The sequence below is a fragment of the Rattus norvegicus genome, chromosome 8, assembly GCF_021556685.1.
Source record: "Rattus norvegicus strain SHRSP/BbbUtx chromosome 8, alternate assembly SHRSP_T2T, whole genome shotgun sequence".
In the NCBI taxonomy this organism is placed as follows: domain Eukaryota; kingdom Metazoa; phylum Chordata; class Mammalia; order Rodentia; family Muridae; genus Rattus; species Rattus norvegicus.
In genome coordinates, this window is record NC_141541.1 from 111,399,222 (window position 1) to 111,418,947 (window position 19,726).

The following is a 19,726-nucleotide window of genomic DNA, read 5'->3' on the forward strand; positions in this document are numbered from 1 at the left end:
GAGGGCCCCCTTCTACATAGGGGATGACATTCTTTTGTCCAACTCAGGGTTTACTCAAACTAAAGTCAGTAGAAGGCATTCATACACATAATATGATACAGTACAAGGAATTGGCTCACACAATATTGTGGGCAAGCAGTCCTATCACAAACAGGATCTTAGGAGTCAGTGGCTTGGGCCAAAGGTGCTGTCCATGGTGTGTGTGTGTGTGTGTGTGTGTGTGTGTGTGTGTGTGTGTGTTTCCCAGGCACACACTTGTCTTGTCAGTTCTCCTAAGTTTTGTAGTTGATTGGCTTGGGCCAACTCAGATCACATAGAATCATCTTCCTTGCTTAAAGTCAAGCAGTTCTGCCTTTTAATCACATCTGCAGACCTTGATAGTGGCCCCTAGGTTGTGTTTGAACAGGCGGAGGCAAGGCTAGCCATGCTGACACATCCAATGTACTGTTACAGTTAGGACATGTGGGAACAGAGTGTGGCAGCTCCAGGAGTTTGGGATACCATGGGTGCACAGGGAATCCCCGGAAGGTGGAGCCTTCCTGAAACTGTTGATGTGAGGAATGCATGCTTGGGTGAGCTTCTCTGAGAAGCCCAAGAGGGGGTGAGTACCTTCCCAAAGTTTGAAAAAGCTGTGATGAGAGAGTCTGCTTCCCTCTACACCAACCTTGCCAGGCCACACAGTGAAGGAACTACTGTGACTATAGAGATCCCCCTTCCTTCTGTTGCTCTCCCATTGCTAGGTTCCAGGCCTGAAGTGCAGACTTGAATGAGCGGGTGGCAGAAGGTAGGTGAGCTCATGTCTGCTGCTCCTGAGACGGCAGCTGTAGGCGTGAGTGTTTGCTTAGCTTATCTTTCCCCATCTGAAGATGCTCATTGGTGACTCACTCTGGATTCTTGAGGTCTGCAGGGAGAAGTCCCAGCCCAAACCAACCACATGCAGGTAAAGGGACACCCTATCCCCCTGTGCCCCTTATTTGCCTTCTGGTGTTCTAAGTGAAGTAGGAAGCGAATCTGCCTGGGGTGGGAGGCTCCCCAACTCCCACTGTGCATCCAGATTCTCAGGAGGATTCCCCATGCCCAAATAGCCCAGAACGGGGAGGGAAATCTGTAAGTCCCAGCTTCTCACTCCGTGGGAAGAGTTTACCTTTTAGCAGCGCTGTTCACAAAATGTGTTTGTCTAGAGGTTAAGCTGTGTCACTGGGAAACAAAAAGATAGCAGGAAGGAAGGAAGGAAGGAAGAACTTAGGCTTGGGTGTTCTTGCTTTGACTTGATGGCAGTGGTTGTCAAAATGGAGTCTGTGAACCAATTGCACCCCCCACACATGTCAGCTTATGGTAAAGACGAATTTTCATGCCCCATCGCAGACTACTAAATGACAAGCTGGATGCATTAGATCCAGAGTGCTTTGGTAAGACTTCTGGGTACTTCTGATGTGCTCCAGCGTTCAAGGACATCTTTCAGGCAAGGAAATCTTAAGCTCCTGATGTGCATGTGGAGTGTTATGTATGTGGCCGTGACAGTGAATAGCAGGAAGCAATTGGTATTCAACTCCCATGGTTGCCAGGTAACTCGAATGTCTGATGTCACCGATGGAGGGAATTTGCCTACCCTCTCAGGTTGATCAGCAAAGGCCTCCCAGAACTTTCTGGTGTGGCTCGGGTAAAAGCCAATGGCTGTAATCTCCTGGTCTAGAGACCTCTCTGAGCCAGGAGACTGGAGTAGGAAGGTACCAAAGCAGAGTCTTCTTAGCCAGGAGGAGCAGCCATGTTGCAATCTTCAGGCTCTCCGGTGGCACTCAAAACACCCAGGCTGGGTTCCACATTTGAACCTCATTTGAGCCATTGGGAAGGACCAGTTGTCTGGGAAGCTGAGGTCATGAGTTCAACTTAAATGCTCAAGGCAAGCAGGGGGTCTGAGAAATTGGCTTTCTCGTCTCTGTATCTACCCCTGGCTGCAGTCCTAACGACTGGACATTTTGTGGAGCTAAGAGCACTCGGTGCTCTGGATGACCCATTTCAGAATGTGTGGGGATCCCTATGGCCACTGCCTTGTTGCCCTTTGGGGCCATGGTGTGAGTGTGAGTTGGGAAGGAGCACCAGAGGGTTGTGGAGAACAGGGAGCCACACTCTTGTGAGTGCTACTGAACTCACATCTTTCCTGCTCCCCTTTCTTGATGCCTGCCTTTGTCCTTGATTTTCTTCTCTCACAGCAGCCTAGGACCTGATGAAGCTTTTCTGGGTGAGAAGCTTTTCTGGGCGGTTCTGTGGTCTGACTGAAGACCCCTCCCTTTCAGGTCTTTCAGCTCTGTCACGCTCTCTCTGTGTTGACTTTGAAAATATTTTTCTCTTTCCCCAATTTGCTTATTTAAAGAGGGGGTGCATTGGTTCACTTTTCTGTTGCTCCATAAGTCCTGATGAAAAGTAACCCAAGGTTGAGAAAGGGTTTAGTTTGGCTTATTATGGTTAAGTGTACAGGCCGGCAGGGTAGGGCAGGCATGGTGGGAGTGTACGGGAGCCCAGGTAATGGGAGAGAGCCACTTCCATCCTCGATGTCTTCTCCCTATAGCTGAACCACCCTGGAAATGCACACCAATTTGTCTCTTAGGCAGTTCTAAATCTGGTCATGTGTGTGTGTGTGTGTGTGTGTGTGTATTTGTGTGTATACACTCACAAAAGTCATATATATATATGAGAGAGAGTCTAGTGACTTCATGTCTTGATTAGTGCAAAGCCAGAGTATATATACACACATATATAAATATAGACATAGATATATAGATATAGAAATAGGGGTTGGGGATTTAGCTCAGTGGTAGAGCGCTTGCCTAGGAAGCGCAAGGCCCTGGGTTCGGTCCCCAGCTCCGAAAAAAAGAACCAAAAAAAAAAAAAAAAAAGAAATATATGCATATATACATACATACATACATACATACATACATACATACATAGGAAAGGACCTGCCTTGCTTCCCTGCTAGCCTGGCAGCTTTTGGGAGCAGGGGAAAGCAGGGTTCATTCCTACTAAGACTGAGCACAGGACACCCAGAGGATAGCTTGGCTACTAGACCTCCTGAGACAGCCATCTACTGTGAGAAAGCTTCTACTTCTAGGGAGGACTACATGTGCACACTTCTGCCCATCCAAAGACTAGACTCAGCTTGGACCACATCACAAATGCTGTTAGAGATCAAGTGGCCCTTGTCTGGCTGCAGATTAATGACCTCAAAAGCCACAGTTTAGATGTGTTAGGCTATCTGTCATGTGACCGTGACGTTGTTCTGGTTTTGTGCCACTTTAGCACCTCGGACGTTAGGAGGTACCCATGAGGCTCTAGGTCAAGTAAGCCTTCCCACTTCTTAACAGGGAAAATGGAGTCTGGCAGTGAGGCCCGTGTCGAGCTGGAGTAAAAGCTAGTAAAGATAAAGAGATCAGTCTTGTGTGGGAATCTAGCTCACCCTAGCACTCACAGGCCCCAGGGTTTGATTTCCAGCACTACCAGAAAAACAACAAAGGAAGGAGTGAAAAAAAGAACAGAGAAAAGATTTTTTTTTTCTTCAGCTGGAACCCTGCTAAAGGAGCTTCAGCCTCCAGCCCAGGAGGGACTAATTTCAATGCAGCCCTTGAGTACTGGTTTTCCACTGGGTTTGGCGATTGCTTTCCACACTACCCCCTTCAGTGAATAAGGAGCAGAAATGAAGCCCTCTTTCCCTGGAACCAGCCACTGCCCTGGCTGAAACCTAGAGGCCATTCCTAATGCCACTCCCAGTCAACTCCCTGAACCATTCATTCTCTAAGCATGCCACCAACCATTTGCACGACCAGAGAGAACTGGTCTTGTCCTTGGTAGGCAGCCGTGCTCTGCCCAGCTTCCCTTCCAAATCAAACCTCTCACTGATCCTTTTTTTTCTTTGCTGTCCCCATTCCTGTCCTCGTCTCCTTGCACTCTCTCTTTAGGTCCCCCTCCGCTGATGGATTACAGTCAGACTGCATCCACCCGCTGACCTCTGCGCGCCTGCGCGCTGCTCCCACCTGTTCTCCTACAGCCCGGTGGCTCCTTCCTCTCACTGCCCGCCCTGCCCTGCCTATGTTCTGACCTCTTCACTTCCCTCACTCCACTCTCTCAGGTGCCCCTTGCCACCCTTGGGCCATCTCAGCTCTCAAGCCTTTCCTTGCCAGAATTTCTAGCTAGTCACCGCCATTGTCCAACCAGAGACTTCCTGCCTTGTCTTAGCAGCCTCCCTTCCTCTAGCCTGACTACTTTCCTGCTTTCTCCCAAGTTACAGAGCAACCTTTGTGGAAGGTCCAGCATGTGTCATCTCTGCTTAGAAGTCTTCAGTGATGGCTAGACGGAGATGAACTCCTGTGTCCCCCCCAGGGAGGCAATTCTCATTCACAGTTTAATTTCTTTCCACCACACACCCAGAACTTTCCCCAGATTCCTCTGATCATATCACCCTGCTTTCCTTGTTTCCTGAGCCTGGAGTTGGCTCCTCTCTACTCATCTTCAAAAGTTTAGTTCTGACTCAGTACTCCAGGACCTGTCGTTCACCCTCCCACCTTGATTGTCCCAGTACGGCACCATTTTGTCCCAGTACGGCATAATTACTTGAACTGCTTCTCTGTTGTCTGGCCAATTCTCCTCAAGAGCCTTTGGGGCAATTGTACACAGGGATCTTACCAACAAACTATTCCCACAGGGGATCCAGCCCTGGTTGACCCTTGATCTCTCATGGAGTGTACCCAGTCTAGGGAGCTAGTCAATAACTATCTGCTTATGGTCACAAATGTTCTTTTCCAGGAAGAATCAGCAATAAGACACTGTCCCTCTCCCCAGAGCCCTGGATTAAGAAAAACCAAACCTGTCGAAACTGGTAGACTAAGGCAGTTAAAACGTGTTCACTGTTGCCAGAGAGAACTGACATCTTAGAGGGAAGCTACATGCTAAGCACTTTGTAAAGGTATCCTATTATTCTCTGAACAAGGTTGTCAGCCATTCACAGTCATTGCTGTTACCACCGCTTTAAGGATACAGAGACTTAAAAATGATGCTGAAATCGGTTGGTCATGGTATAATTCGCAGCACTTGGAAAAGGTGAGAAGCCAATCCAGGTTCCGCGGGACACTTAGGGTTTAGCCTTGCCTTTGAAACAACGTGCCCTGGTCCCATTGTACTATTACAGCCTCAGAGGGTTTGCAGACCAAAACACCACATGCTGGGCTGCTTAAAACAACAGAATTTGTTCACCTTCTTGAATGTTTCAAGACCAGAGATTTAAAAACAAAGCAAAACAAAACAACAAAATCAAGGTGTGGGTAGAGTTGTTTTCCTCTGATGGCTGAAGGGATACTCTGAAGGATACCGTCTCCTTCCTTCTATTGACAGTCAGAAATCCTGGGCCTATAGACACATTATCCCAGGTTCTGCCTTTACTGTCACCTGTGTCCCTGCCTGTGTGTCTGTCATTTCTCTCTCTCTCTCTTTCCTTCCTTCTTTCTTTCTTTCTTTCTTTCTTTCTTTCTTTCTTTCTTTCTTTCTTTCTTTCCCACTTTCTTTTATTCAAACTTATCAACTTAACTCTGCAATTGAGCTGGATTTGGAGGGAATGAGGAAAATACGGAACCCAAAGAACTTCAGTGGGAGCAGAAGTTAAGGGGTACTGCAGGTGGATGGTGTGGGGGCAGTCTCCTGAGCTACATAAGAAATGGTCTGGTGCGTAAGATGCCTACAGGTCAGAAGAATTAGAGTTGCCCACGGTCAGAAATGACGATCCTTTTGCTGGTCTTGCCTTTCCAGGGTCCAGAATGCTGCATGGCTCCCATGCTGCTCAGGCCTGCTTTCTCCTTCCCATGTTTGTCCTTAGCCACTCAGTCTTGGCAGTGCAGATAAGGGACTGAGAAGCAGTTGTATTTGGTCCAGCGTTTGCTATGGACAAGATGCCAGGACCTGTACGCTTCAGGATGAAGTTCTCCTCCTCAAAGAGATGTCCTCTTATGGGCAAAAGCCAGTGGATGTGAGCCTCCTCTATTTCAATAATCACTATCTTGATTATAGCTCCAAGGAACCTGTTTCCAAATAAGTCAGATGCCAGGAGTCCGTAGGCTAATGTGTGTTTCTGGAAGGCATAATCCAACCTGTGATACTCAGGAAGGAGGCCGGAGACAGAGAATGTCCTTACTGTTTTGTCTGAGTCCTAGAAGGATGGAGCAAGACCATAGCAAAATATGCTGGGACCACTCGTAAGGCAGGAGGGGAGAAGGGATGTGGAAGGGTTGTAGAGACTCAGGACACTTGGGAAGGTACACAGTCTAGCGTGTACACACAGACTGTGTCACTCTGGTCCATGCCTTTAGCACTTCATTGGTAAAGGCAGACCACCAGTGACAGGAGCACCTCACAATCCTGTGGCAGAACTGTGCTCACAGCCTAAGGCAGAGAAGCATTTCTTTCTCCTGAGGTGTCTGGGAATGCAGAGATCTGAGTGTTGGATAAGAGCTTTTGCCTCTTCCTGTCCTCCTCCTTGCCCAGGGGAGAGAGGGAATAATCTAACGCTGGCTCAGGTGGAGCTGCACTGCAGGGGACCAAGCTTTCAGGGGGCTGACGCCATGTTTGGAGGGATGGGGGATTGGGAAGGTTGCCTATAGTTCTGTGGGTCCCCTAGCAGGCTGGGAAGGGGACTATGAGGTGACCACGATGGAGCGTGTTGTGTTCCCGTGTAAGAACAAGTGTGTCTGCCTGTGAGTGCTGATTATGAAGAAGGGGCTGGCCTGTGAGCAGTGAGTGGGGTATGGGGGACGCTCACCTGTGGGTATGGATGTATAGACTCTGGAACACTGTAACCTGGAGAGGGACCTTTACTTGGGAACAGCCAGAGGAGACAGTGTTGACAATGAGTGGGGGCAGGGATCCACTCAGGGAAGGTAGACAGGTGTCTGCACATCCAACTCCCCCCCCCACATACATACATGTTCCTCAGGTCCTCTTCTCCATGTCTCTTGTACGTCTGTTTGGGGACCTACTACAGACTGAAACTTCATTCTCAGACCTCCTCTGTGGCTCCCAGCAAGTGCGTTATGGTTTATTGGAAGGTCTCCTAAGAGCTGTGGTTGCTGTAGAGGATGAATGGGTGGTGGGTGGACCCAAGCTGCCCTGGGCAGGGGTTTCCCTGAGTAAAAGTTCTTTCCCATCCTGCCAGGGCACTGACTCATTTTTGATGGGACTTGCTTGGCTCTTTCCTGGGTACTCCAGGGGCATAGCTTAATGCTCTCTGTGTCTCATGCCCAAAAGAAATTTGACAGCCCATTGTCTGTCTGCCAAATTAAACCCACGGGAAGGATCAAAACTCAAAACTGAGTCCAAGGCTTCGCTTCTCCACATGGAGATGAGTTTGTTGGGAACTCAGGGCTAGAAAATGACCTCCAGGCTTCTGAAGAGAATAAAAGAATCAACCCACAAGAGTTGATTAAAAAGAAGAAATTTCTTTGTCTCTAGAACTTTTAGGGGTAGCTATGGCTACAGGAAAAAGAAAACACCTGCTTCTACAGTGAATTTGACTGTTTTGTATGTGCATGCATTCAATGTAACTAGTGGAGTCCTTCACTGACATTCAGTCTTTGCCCTTTCCCTGGTCTTTAGTGTTTCTGGAGAGGATTGCTTCTTCCTCACGCTTACCCTGCTTCCTTCCCAGCCTGCTGGTGATAGGTGTGTGTTGGGTGCTGGGTGCTAGGTGCTGGGAATGCCTAGAGCTCCGAGCACTCAAGCACTCGAAGTGATTGTAATTGCACTCTGGGCTCGGTTCCCTGAAGGAACAATGGAGATCTGTAGCTCAAGGGGCAGTCTTTGATACTAGCCTGCTGAGTTAATGAAAACGGGCTGGAGGCTGGAAAGGCAGACCAGGCCATGAGGTGTTTCTCACATAAGCATGAGGAGCTGAGTTCAATACCCAGAGTCCACACTAGAAAATTCTAAAAAGTGAGAATTGAGGGGACAGGGACTCCACTAGAAGATCAACAGAGTCAACTAACCTGGACTCTTGGGAGCGCCCAGAGGCTGGACCACCAACCAATGAGCATACCCAGCTCAGACCTACCCCCACCGTCTGCATAGATGTAGTAGATGGGCAGTTTGGTCTTCATGCAGGTCCCCCAACAACTGGAGCAGGACTTACCCTGACTCTGTTGCCTGCCTGTGGATCTTGTTTCCCTAACTTCCCTGCCTTGTCTTGCCTCAGAGGGAGAGGATGTGCCTAGTCCTGCATGGACATGATATGCCAAGGTGGGTTGGTACCCAGTGAAGGCTCTCCTCTTTCTCAAAGGTGAAGAGGAGGGCTTGAGGGAAGGGGCCATGTGAATGGGGATTAGGATGGGAATTAGGATTAGGATGGTGATCAGGGTGTAAAGTGAGTGAACAAATAAATAAATTTAAAATAAAACAACAATAAAACTGAATGTGGTGGGGCTCTTGACATCTCAGCACTGAGTGAGAGAGAGGGCAGACAGGGGGATCCAGAGACTTGCTGGCCAATCAGTTCATCCTGCTTCTCAACTCCAGGTTAGTGGAAGACCCTGTCTCAAAGAGGAGGATGGCAACTGTCTTAGTTAGGGTTTTGTTGCTGTGAAGAGGCACCATGACCAAGGCAACTCTTATAAGGGACAACATTTACCACCACAGCAACTGAAATTGTTCTCTGGCCTCCATACACAGATGCGCATATGCACACACACACACACACACACACACACACACACACACACACACACTAAGAGAGAGAGAGCACAGGACACACACACATGCACATACACACACACTCAGAGAGAGAGAGAGAGCACAGCACACACACACACATGCACACACACACACATGCACACACACACATGCACACACACACACACACACACACACACACACACACACACACACGAAAGGAAGGGCTGGGAGTGAAGAACAGTAAAAGAAGAAACCATTTTTTGCCATCATTCCTTGCCTCAGCAACTCCACTCTTTCTACTCACTGACGCACTTCAGCACTGGGTTGTGGCCGCTGTGCTGGCAAGCTTAGTGGATGGGGAAGGTGGATGAGAGTTGGAGTGTGGAGGGCACTGTAGGCTAAGGACTGAGTTAGGATTTTTATCCAAGGTGGTGGGAACCCACAGGCTTGTCACTGTCACGGCAGACTGTGGTCTCCATTTTCAGTTCACGCTGCCACTCTTTCCTACAAAGCCCAAGGGCAAAGGAACCCGAGCTCTTGGGACTGGGAAGAGTTGTTACCTTGGTGGTGGCAGGTGGCCACTGAAGGGACCCCAGAGACCTTTGGGGGAAGCTGGTGATGATCTAGTTTTTATTATGGGACCTCCAAGTGTTGCCAGCTTGGGAAACTTTTCAAACTGTATCCTTACAACATACACATTTTCTGTGTGAGTGTCATACTCCGGTAAAGGTTTTTCTCGGGAGACTTCTCTGTTGTTTAAAGAATAATCAGAGGGAGGAAAGAGTAGGTATAGGAAATGAGAAGGGGGCTGTGTCTGTGAGCCAGGCGATGTCACCAGCTGCTGCTGTCAGGGATCGGAGGGGACCAACACAGATGAGGAGTGTAACAAAATTTGAGATTTGACTTGGAGGCAGAAAATACTGTAGGAAGGCAGGTAGGACGGGGCATGGACTCGATAGGAAATCAGTGGAAATAGGAGGGGCCCAGTTGAGATGAAGTCGGCTTCAGGAGGGAAGGCCTCAGTAAACATCCACGCTCCCACCGGTGGTAAACAAGACACAAAAGGAAGCTGCATGTGGAAGCACTGATGTGCATCTTGGCTACCATCAACACACACACACATGCACGCACGCACGCACGCACGCACGCACTCGTGCACACACGGAAGGGCTGGGAGTGAAGAAGAGTCAAAGAGGAAAGGATAGTCAAAGAAGTGGAGGACAGAGAAGACATCTCTTATCAAGGTTTTTACAATAGAAACAGAACATCTAGAGGGAGTGACATCCTGTATTCCTGTGCTGGTCCTTGTTGAATTAGATGGTACAGTGGTGGACGTCTGTGATCCCGACACCTGGGAGGTAGGAGTTTGAGGCTAGCCTGGGCTATATAGCTAGACCCTATCTGAGCCAGAGAGAGGGCGAGAGTGATAGAGACCAAGAGAATGGTAGGAGGTGGGGTAGAAAGGAGAGAGGACATGGAGGAGTCCGACAGAACTTAGATAATAAGCTTTGGAGAACCCATTGATGTGACAATCAGGTATTGTCAACTTCAGCACAAGCAACGTCTGTGGCACCTCCTACCTCGGAGCCCTCAGAAGAGTAGACGTTGTCACACAATGGACGAGTGGTGCGACTTAGTGTCTGTTGGCTGCTGTCGTCTGCCAACTGCAAAATGAGATGGCTTTGCAAGCGGCCCTGGGCCTTCATCGCCTTCCCCACAGGGACATGTGAGAGTGTCTAGGTTTGCAAGCATTTACAGAATGTGTTCCATGTATTGGCCTGCTGGTGTAAAAGTGAGAACATGCCAAGCCTGAAAAAAGAAAGAGATGGAAACAGATAACAGAGACAAAGGTGATATGACTGTCCCCCCCAGAGCTCCCTGGGGCCGTCGCCCACTGATAGGACCATCGGACCCCTCCCTTGAGGTAGACTCCTAAGGTTCTGGACTCTTGTAAGACTGTCTTTGTATTATAGTTTGCATTTTCTCTGTCTGAAAAACTGGCAGCTCTTTGCTTAAAGGCAGGAAGGGACGGGCTTTATCTTCAAACCCTTCCAGGATGTGAGAAAAAATATTGACATCCCATCTTGTTACCAGAACAAAGATGAGGAAGGATATAAGATAGCAAAGTTTCCATATTCAAAGGGGCTGAATGTCCTTTCCCTGCCATAAATGCATTCAAGGCACGTTGGCCAACTGCGGCTTCCTTTCAACCTAACAGGTGACTGGGAGCCAACTTCCCCCAAACACAAGATGGTACTTGTTCTCCATTAAGGAGTGTTTTTACTGTCTTAAAAGAAAAAAAAGCTTTTCAGAATCTCTAGAAAAGAATTCAAGCATATATTGACATGAACACCAGGGATAATTTTATTTCCAAGTGTTTATTTGCCCAGGAAAACATTCTTCTAGTTAATGATAAATTCACAGAGTCTCACATGCGTGCATTTTGATTCCCCCAGGCAGTCTCTCACAGCCCGCTCTTCCCTGTCACCCTGCCACCAGCTCCATGCAGCGGTCTACCTCACACATTCCTGGTGCTCAGCACCAAACGAAAAGCCCCAACCCCACCCCGGGATGAGGGAACCAGAACATCACAGAACTGCACTGCCCAGCTAGTGCAGGATGCCTTTTAGGGTTCTTGGTGTGGTTTGGGGTTCGAGATTTCCACTGCTTCTGTCCTTTATGCCCCAGCTTTAAAACGAGGGCGCATCATGCAAAGCCACAGTCTTCATGTCCACAGTGAAATTCCACATTTTCTTTTACGTCAGAGGACACCCCAGGATCCCATTTTATCAAAGATTCTTTCTAGTGAGAATAGAATCCCAGATCCAGATTCCCACGTTGCCTGCTTCCTTCCCCATGAGGGGACAGAAGGTGTCTTGCAGCTTCTGTGTTCCTTTTAGGATTATTCTGATGCTTTCTTTTCTCTTCTTTCTTTCTTTTTTCTTCTTTCAAGAGCCAATAGGACAAAGGGGTTTTCTCGTTCATAACAATACTAATAATCCTGATGCTACCTTGTCCTTATTTCTCAGGACATCAACTTTGAGCCCAGCCTGGCTATTTTAAATCTGGGTGTTATCTTGTGCAGGCATTCTTCCTGCATGGAAATATACTTGATTTCCTGAATGACTTTGTGGAAGAGACGCTCGCCCAGAAGAAGGTACAGGAGGCTTAAGCAGGCTTCCTGGCTGGTCCAGGCCTTTCTTTCATCCTAGATCACATCTTTGTTTTATGTCCTACTGTCCCTTTGGAAAGACAGTAAGAAGGAGTCACTATCCCTCTTACAATTCTGGGGAGCCTTTCCGGTGGGCCTCAGAGGCACCAACTCAGCCCCTCTCCCTCTCTCTTTTTTAAAATTAGCTTTCTGAAATGTCAGATGACATTGGAAACCATCTTTATCTGTGTTGCAATAGGGCACCTTGAACCTGGACCTCACCATTCAGCACGCAACCACTGGTCAACTGCCAGCCAGCAAGGAGGATGAGCTGTGGGCAGGGAAATGAGCACACATGGAGTGGGAACCACTATCAGACCGAAGGCTTGCAGTCGGAGGCTCATCTTGCTCTGCGAGGTTCAGCCAGCTAGATAACAGGGTCATAACCCGAGTGTGCTGGGGGAGGAGGAGGATCTGTTTGTACTTTGGGGGTTGGCAGTTTAGTCCACTGCCCAGCATATAATAGACAGCCTCTTAATGCTGTTCTTGATGACACCATGGTTTAAAAACACCCCCCACCACCACACTGTCCTCCAATTTCAGCACAGTGGTCAGTAAACTATATGAGGTAGCCAACTCCTTGTTATGAAATAGGTTTTCTCTTAAATGATCCTGCTCCCATGATGGGCTGATGTAAATGTCTTACCTTGCAAGTGGGAGGAACATAGAAAATGTATACACGGACGTGTAGAATATTTTCTATTCACGAGGAGTTAATTAAATATGCTTCTTGGAGCTCTTCTTTATTTGTTGAAAAAGTAAGGGCACAAGGAGGGGACTAGATTGGGTTTGTAATTCAAGATGGCAGACTGAGTTTATGGTCATCTCTCTTCAGCTCCAGTATCCCTGTTATGATGGAAACAGGGATTGTGGATGATTAAAAAAGAATCAGAAGCAATTGCAGGGGAGGCGCACTATGAATGGATGAAAGAACTCAATGGTTGGGGTTGGGGATTTAGCTCAGCGGTAGAGCGCTTGCCTAGCGAGCGCAAGGCCCTGGGTTCGGTCCCCAGCTCCAAAGAAAAGAAAAAAAAAAAACCTCAATGATTTCCGTGGTGTGGACAATGGGTTTGAAGTATTGATGGATGGGCCAGACTGGGAGATGCAGACTCTCAGGTCCCTTCAAGGACTGTTCCGTGGTGCGGAACCCAAAGTTTGTTACTCTGAGCATTCTGTACTGTTTGAGTTTTTTTTAAAGCATTTACATGTTATATAGATGATAAGGTGAAGGGGGAAAGCAAAACATGTAAAGAAATGCAAACGGATTTTAATATTCTGAGTGGGATCTGGTTGGCATACGCCAGGAGTCCCTATGGACTGGCGGTGCTCAGGCCTAGCCTGGGGTTCAGGGTGATTTGAAACTCTTCTGGTCAAGAACTTCATTTCTCTGCACAATAGTATTCCTGCCAGCCTGGGTTGTCAGCACCAGCTTAGAGGGGAAAGGGAAGAGAATGGTCTCTGAGCCCAGGGGTGTACGCTGTTGCTGTTAGGACAGCATCTTTCTCTAGGATCTGGGTCTCCTCCATTAGGGTAGGCTGTGTAGCCAGCAAGTGCCAAGGGATCCTTTTGTCTCTGCCATCAAAGTACTGGGACTTCAAGTGCACACCATTACACCCAGCTCTTTTGGGTCTCCCCTGGGTTCTGAGGGTTGATTGGCTGCTATACAAGCATTTGACAGGCTGAGATGTCTCCCAAGTTCTCTCTGAGGTCAAAGAAGCTAAAGCAGGGAGCAGAGGACTCAAGGCAGCCTAGGCATACCCAGGAACACCCAACGCTCATGTGGTCTGAGAGGAATGTCTCTGTCTGTTTTCTTTCCTTCCTCCCCCCTCCCCCCACATCTCTCCCTCCCTCTCTCCCTCCTTTCTTTGGGAAGGACTGCTTCTTCTAGTCCACCATGACAATCTTTGGGACACAGACAGCTGCCGTCTAGAAACACTGGGAGGTCAACAGCGGATGCTCAGTCAGGTCACCTGCAGGCTGCTTACGGCTTTTTATCCTGCTAAGCAGCTCCAGTCCGAATCACTCCAGTGAAATCCCATCCTATGTCATGAGGACTCATGAGGACAGAGTCCTCCCTCCCTGAGAGCTGTGTTCACAAAGTCAGAGCTGGGTGATAGCAGGAGCAGCCATTAGCTGGGCTATCACTTCATGGGTTCACACATCAGACCTGCCTGGCAGTTTCAGGGCCAGCCAGTGCTTCTATGGTTTAACGCCAGTTACCCTATAGTGCCAATGTCAAGAATAGGAAATAAAAAAGAGTCACGAATATGACAACGAAAACCTACCAAACAAAACTGTGTCTTGGGTGTCCTTTGACCCCTTCCCATTTATCCTGAGTTCTCAGGGGTCCCTAACCCTGAATTCTTACTGTACAGTTGTCCTCCGCATGTCACTGAATGTTGCCTTGGGCCCCAGACTTCTCTCTCTACCATCATGGGCATCCTCTCAGTCTTCCTTAGGTCTTTAATGGCCACTTCAATTTCTCTCCTTTTTTCTCCTCTACTCTCCCCACCGTACCCTCTCCACATTTGTTAGGTTTGAGGAATGGAGTTGTGAGCATGACTTTCATGTTTGGATGTCTGAGAGTCTCCCTCACATCCAGTCCTGCAAGAAAGTTCCCCTTTGCTAACTTCCTCGGTGAGACATACCTATAAGAGTGTGTGCAATGTTAATTACACACACACACTCTCTCTCTCTCCCTCCCTCCCCCTCCCTTCTCAGGTTAGCATGCACACACAAATCTAAATATTTACATGGGTTTTGAACCTTTCAACGTAGGGCCCTTGAGTAAACAAACAACCTCACAATGTTGTCAGTGCTCATACTTTTAAAGCACAACAAAACCAGAAAACTTTGCGGGATGGAATGCCCTTCAAAGTGTCGGGATATTATTTTGAAAACCTTCATGCCTGTGACTCTGTCTTCAAGGGAATTTTCCTCTAGTCATTTTTACTGAGGTCTAGTTTGCCTGTAATAAAATGCACAGACTTTAAGTACGAACTCTACCTGTATAAATACCACCACTATAAAAATGTAGACGACTTCGATCACATCAGAAAGCCCCTGTATACATAGCTACAAATCTTTAACTTTTGCCGTTTGGGTTTGGAATACTCAGGGCCACTCTGAGTGAGACAAGTAAGGAAGGGGGCAGCTGAACTGTGCTCACAAATTACAGCCATGTCAAAGGGGAATTTATAAACGATGGAGACTGGTCATTGTGATGAACCTGCTGTGCCCTAGGTGGCTCTCCTGATGGCTGAGTGCTCCAGACCACAGGTTACCGTGACATCTTGAAGACGTGATACCCCCTTGCTTCTCACAAACCAGGTATTGCTTCAAACACTGGGGGATAATTTGCTTAAAGATCTCCAGTCACATTTTCTCCTGGAAGTCTAGAGCCTGTTGGGGAAGTGTGGATAAAGAAGAAATCTTGTGTGTGGTACAATCTATAGCAGCAAGAAATGCCTGGGAGAGGAAGGAGAATGGATCGAGGGGATAGAGAGTGGCTGACCGTAGTAACCCTCGGGATGCATCTTTGCTTACCTTTCCCCGTCTTTCTGCGAAGTACTTTGGAGCCTTTTCTTCCCTTAGATGGAGTGGGATGGAACACCAGCTTCTTAAAGGTAAAGAAGGGAAGGCCGGGTTCTGGGGACCTCGGGCAAGTAAAGAACTTGCCTCGAAAGCATAAGAGCCAGAGTCTGTCTCCAACATCTGGGTGAAAACACATGTATGGGGCTGTATGCTTGCAAGCCCAGTTGCTGGGTCGCAGACAGTGGATCTCTGGAGATCCATGGCCAGCAAGCCATGCCTAGTCCACCAGCCCCAGGTCCTGGTGAGAGCCACTGACTCAAGAAACAAGGCAGGTGGCTCCTGAGGGGTTGACTTCAGATCTTCATGTGTTGTGCAGTGTGGGTGCACATATGTAGAGAGAGAGAGAGAGAGAGAGAGAGAGAGAGAGAGAGAGAGAGAGAGAGAATTGGCTTAAACGAAGCTGAGGAGGTCTTTAATGAAGCCTTTGACATGCTACCATAATTGCCGATTTTCCTGGGGAAGGGCTGTAGTATGCACCAATCTCCAGACATTTTTTTCTACTGGGAATCCCGCTGGACTTGGAGTGTGTGGAGCAAGGAGTCATCTTTGTAACACCCTGAACGTAGCACATTCTGCTTCTGCTCCTCACGCCACAAGACTGAAAGCCATAGAGGAGACGTTCATTACTAGGCGTGAGGAATGGAATGAGTTAGGGCAGCTGTGGGTCCAGCATGGGGCCTTGGCAAACACCGTGCTTGGGCAATCCTGTCCACTAGGGTGTTGTAGCTCCTGGGTACTGCTAAAAGAACTGGGGCTCAGAGTAGCCCTATTGGTAGTCAAAGATTCTGTGCAGAGCCAGGATCTGAGCCTAGGCCTGTTTGACTTCCAAACCCAAACCTTCGTTCACCAGGATGGCTGCCCTAAGTGAAGTAGAGGGAGGCTGTAATGCAGGTAGCATGCCCCCACTTCTCCACTGTCAATCTACCCTCAAGCCACACCCTCTTCAGGGGATGGCATTTACCACTTTTTTTTTTTTTTTTTGCACTGGCTGGTGATCATTTTTTTCCTCTCCTGCTGGTTATGAGTGAGCATTTGGTAAGTCAGAGCAGACAAGGACACGGTCTCCTGGTTCTGTCCTCATGAAATGGTATGCAGGGCCAGGTGCCTTTGACCCTGGGAGTGGCCCTTTCTGGCAAGTTTGTCAACCCACCCCTCTGTGGCTTTCTCTTTCCCCGGCATTTTCTCCTGTTGTTATAGCCACACATCCCGTCTGTCTCCATCTGCTGTGTCCCCTGGAGTATGGGGCTCAGACCTGCATCAGCATCTCTGTCAGAGTATCCATGAGGTACCCAGTCTGGCCACAGCTGCAGTGGCTACTGCTGGTGTGAGCATTGTCGTAAAGGGACGTGGAAAGGGTCCTCACTATAGCACAGCGGTGAAGAAGGAGAAATCCAGTATGCACTGGAAATAGCCAAGGCATACCTTTCAGGAAAGGCTTTGAGGCAGCTTCTCTCCCACCATCCCCATTTTCCTCTCAGGAGACAACGGAAGAAGTTGGTAGGAATTACTCATGCCTGCTAATTCATTACTAATTGAGAGGAAAGGAGATGAGTCTTCTCTAAATTCAATGCTCAGAAACTGTAAAGTACACTAACTCTGAACCTGCCGTTTCTCCTTCTCACTCCAGCTTCTCTTGGGCCTCCTTTTCGCCTCTGCCTTTGCCTCCTTGGCTTCTGGACTTTCTTCCATTTAGAATCAAGGACAGCTCAACTTCTGTGGGAGTCTCTGATCTGGTCCCTTCTCACATGTCCTGTGAGACTTCCCTGGTCTGACCTAAGTGCGACCCTCTGCTTTCCCTGACTTCCCTGCTTGATGCTGGATTCCTGCCATTTGCATGTACTAAGCCTTTGGGGGACCTCTGTGCAAAGCTCATCAATACGGTGCTGGGGTATGAGGAAGCCACCTCATCCTGGGTGAAAGGGTACTGCAGGGCAGGGGCAGCACTCCAGATAAGGAGCCAGGAGGTTTGGTGGAGATTGGGAGCAAACATACAGACACTACTTGTGCTCTGAGAACCTTTAAGAGGTGACTTTGACCGTGTTTGAGGAACAAAATGTACTGCCAGGCTTGGAGGTCCACCTCCCTCAGTGCTGACTGACAAAGCAAACCTAAACTCAAGTGCTTCAGACAACTGCGATATTTAGTTTGCTGTTAGGTTTGCTGTCTGTACAGCGTCCCTCACTTGACAGGAGTCCATTTCTGTCTTGTTGGCATCAGAGGCTGGGACTAGGATCATCATCTGAGGGGAATGTTCAGTAACCTGTCCAGCAGTTGACACCGACGGAGGGTTGAAACCACAGTTGGCTAGTCAGCTCAGTCCCAGCGTGTGGCTTCCTTGTGAAGGAGGAAGGCGGAGCCTCCTTATTGTGTGCTATCTGGGCTCTAAGGGTCATCGGCAGAATGATCCAGGCAGATTCTCTATTCATATTTAGGAGCCAGCCTCCGAAGTCACAGCTTCACTTGGGCTCTGTACTCCTTACCGGAAATAAGTGGCTACAACGGGCCCGTATTCAAATGGAGAGAATGTACTCCCACTCCTGGATGGACGCTGTAAGAGGTGTTCATGGGTGCTTACCCTAAGGAGTCAGTGACTTTATGGGACTAACTTAGACAGCATGGATGACGGGTCAAGGAAAAGAATGTGTGTAATCCTCTAAGGCAGCCTGACTCTCAGGTCCTCACCTAGCATGGGTGATAGCTTCCTCATGGCTGTGTGAATGAAGCCCATCCCTAGTCCTTCCCAGCATTTGGAGGAGTAAGTGGATACTCGGGTGAGGGTCCTGTGACCCTCCCACACCTTCTGTGAGGGGACAACTGCCAGCTGTGATGGTCTTCATGAGTGGGCGCAACTGAACTCAGAAAAGAAACTCAGGACAGATGGCAAAGTGTGGTGTCATTAGCATATCAAAGTAGGTTCACTCGGTGGCTTCAGCTTCTCTCAGCCATTTTCACTACTGGCCCTCTACCTTAAACTTCTCCAGCCCAGGAGCTTCATTTCCCTTCCTCCAACTTCTCTTTCCTATACAAACCTGCCATTTCAGCCACAGACCATCTGGGTCCTCGGCTCCTCTCTTGATCTGCTTGTTTTACCTCAGTGACACCAATACCGTCAGCACCACCTTTAACCTATCTTCACTAATGTTCTCTGGCCTCGTTAGTATCACTTGTCAGTTTGACATAGCCTAGAATCGCGCCCCGCCCCCCCAAAAAAGAATATTTGTTGAGTAATTAATTGTCTTTATAGGATTGATCTGAGGCCATGTCTGTGAGGCATTGTCTTGATTGAGAATTAATATCGGAGAGCTCACCCCACCATGACAGTACCATTCCCTGGGAAGGTGACCCTGCTCTGTGTAAGGAAGCTAGCTCTGAGAACATCAGAGAGCAGTGCTTCTCATGACTTCTGCTTCAAATCTCTATTTGAGTTTCTGCAATGATTGTTGTTTCTCCATTTTGGAAAGAAACTGGGACAAAAACTCATTCTCAAAAGTTATTTTTATCATAATATATTAAAATGGGAGCTAGAGAGTTGGCTCAGTAGTTAAGAGCACTGGCTGCTCTTCCTGAGGTCCTGAGTTCAATTCCCAGCAACCACAATGGCGGCTCACAAACATCTGTAAGGAGATCCAATGCCTGGTTTGTCTGAAGACAGCTACAGTATATTCATATACATAAAATAAAAAATAATTCTTTAAAAATATTAAAAATATTCCAGCCAATGAAAGGAGACACAGGAAACACTTTCTGGGAGGCAGGACTGGAGAGGTTCCTTTGGCCCCCAGTAGGCTCTGTGCTGCTTCTGGTGAGGAGAGAGCTGGTTGTTGGGGCTCAGAGGCAGGCAGCAGTTTTGGAGAGGCCTCTGTTCTCCCAAGTACTGTGGCCTTCTTAAATTTAGAGGCCGTGACTGGTTCCCGCACATACTGCTCTGTGTTTCTCTCCCGGGCTCTCTCTGACCTAGGTGGTCGCTCTCTCACTAGTTCCAGCTCTGTTGGGCCATAGGAACTAGTGCTAATTTATCTCAGTGGCTCCACGCTGCCCCCAAGTACTCTTTGACTCAGGCAGTCCACGAGCTGTTCCAGCAAGGCGCCATGCTGGTCTAGAGTTAGTTCCAGCACCCATGGGGCCAAATGGACCTAACCATAATTTACCTCTGATTAGCATCTCTCCCAGCAGCTCTCTGCTAGCCGAGAATTCTCTGGCTCCAGCTACCCAGTAAAA

General features: G+C 48.4%; 1 protein-coding gene across 2 annotated transcripts in view; it reads left to right on the forward strand.

The window, feature by feature from the left end:
* The window catches only part of Slco2a1 (solute carrier organic anion transporter family, member 2a1), an 80,422-nt gene that overhangs the window by 20,647 nt on the left and 40,049 nt on the right, over nt 1-19,726 (forward strand). The window contains exon 2 of one of the 2 annotated variants that reach the window (XM_087560427.1): nt 15,158-15,244. The gene's annotated coding sequence lies outside the window, so the exon portion shown is untranslated. 2 annotated transcript variants of the gene reach the window in all.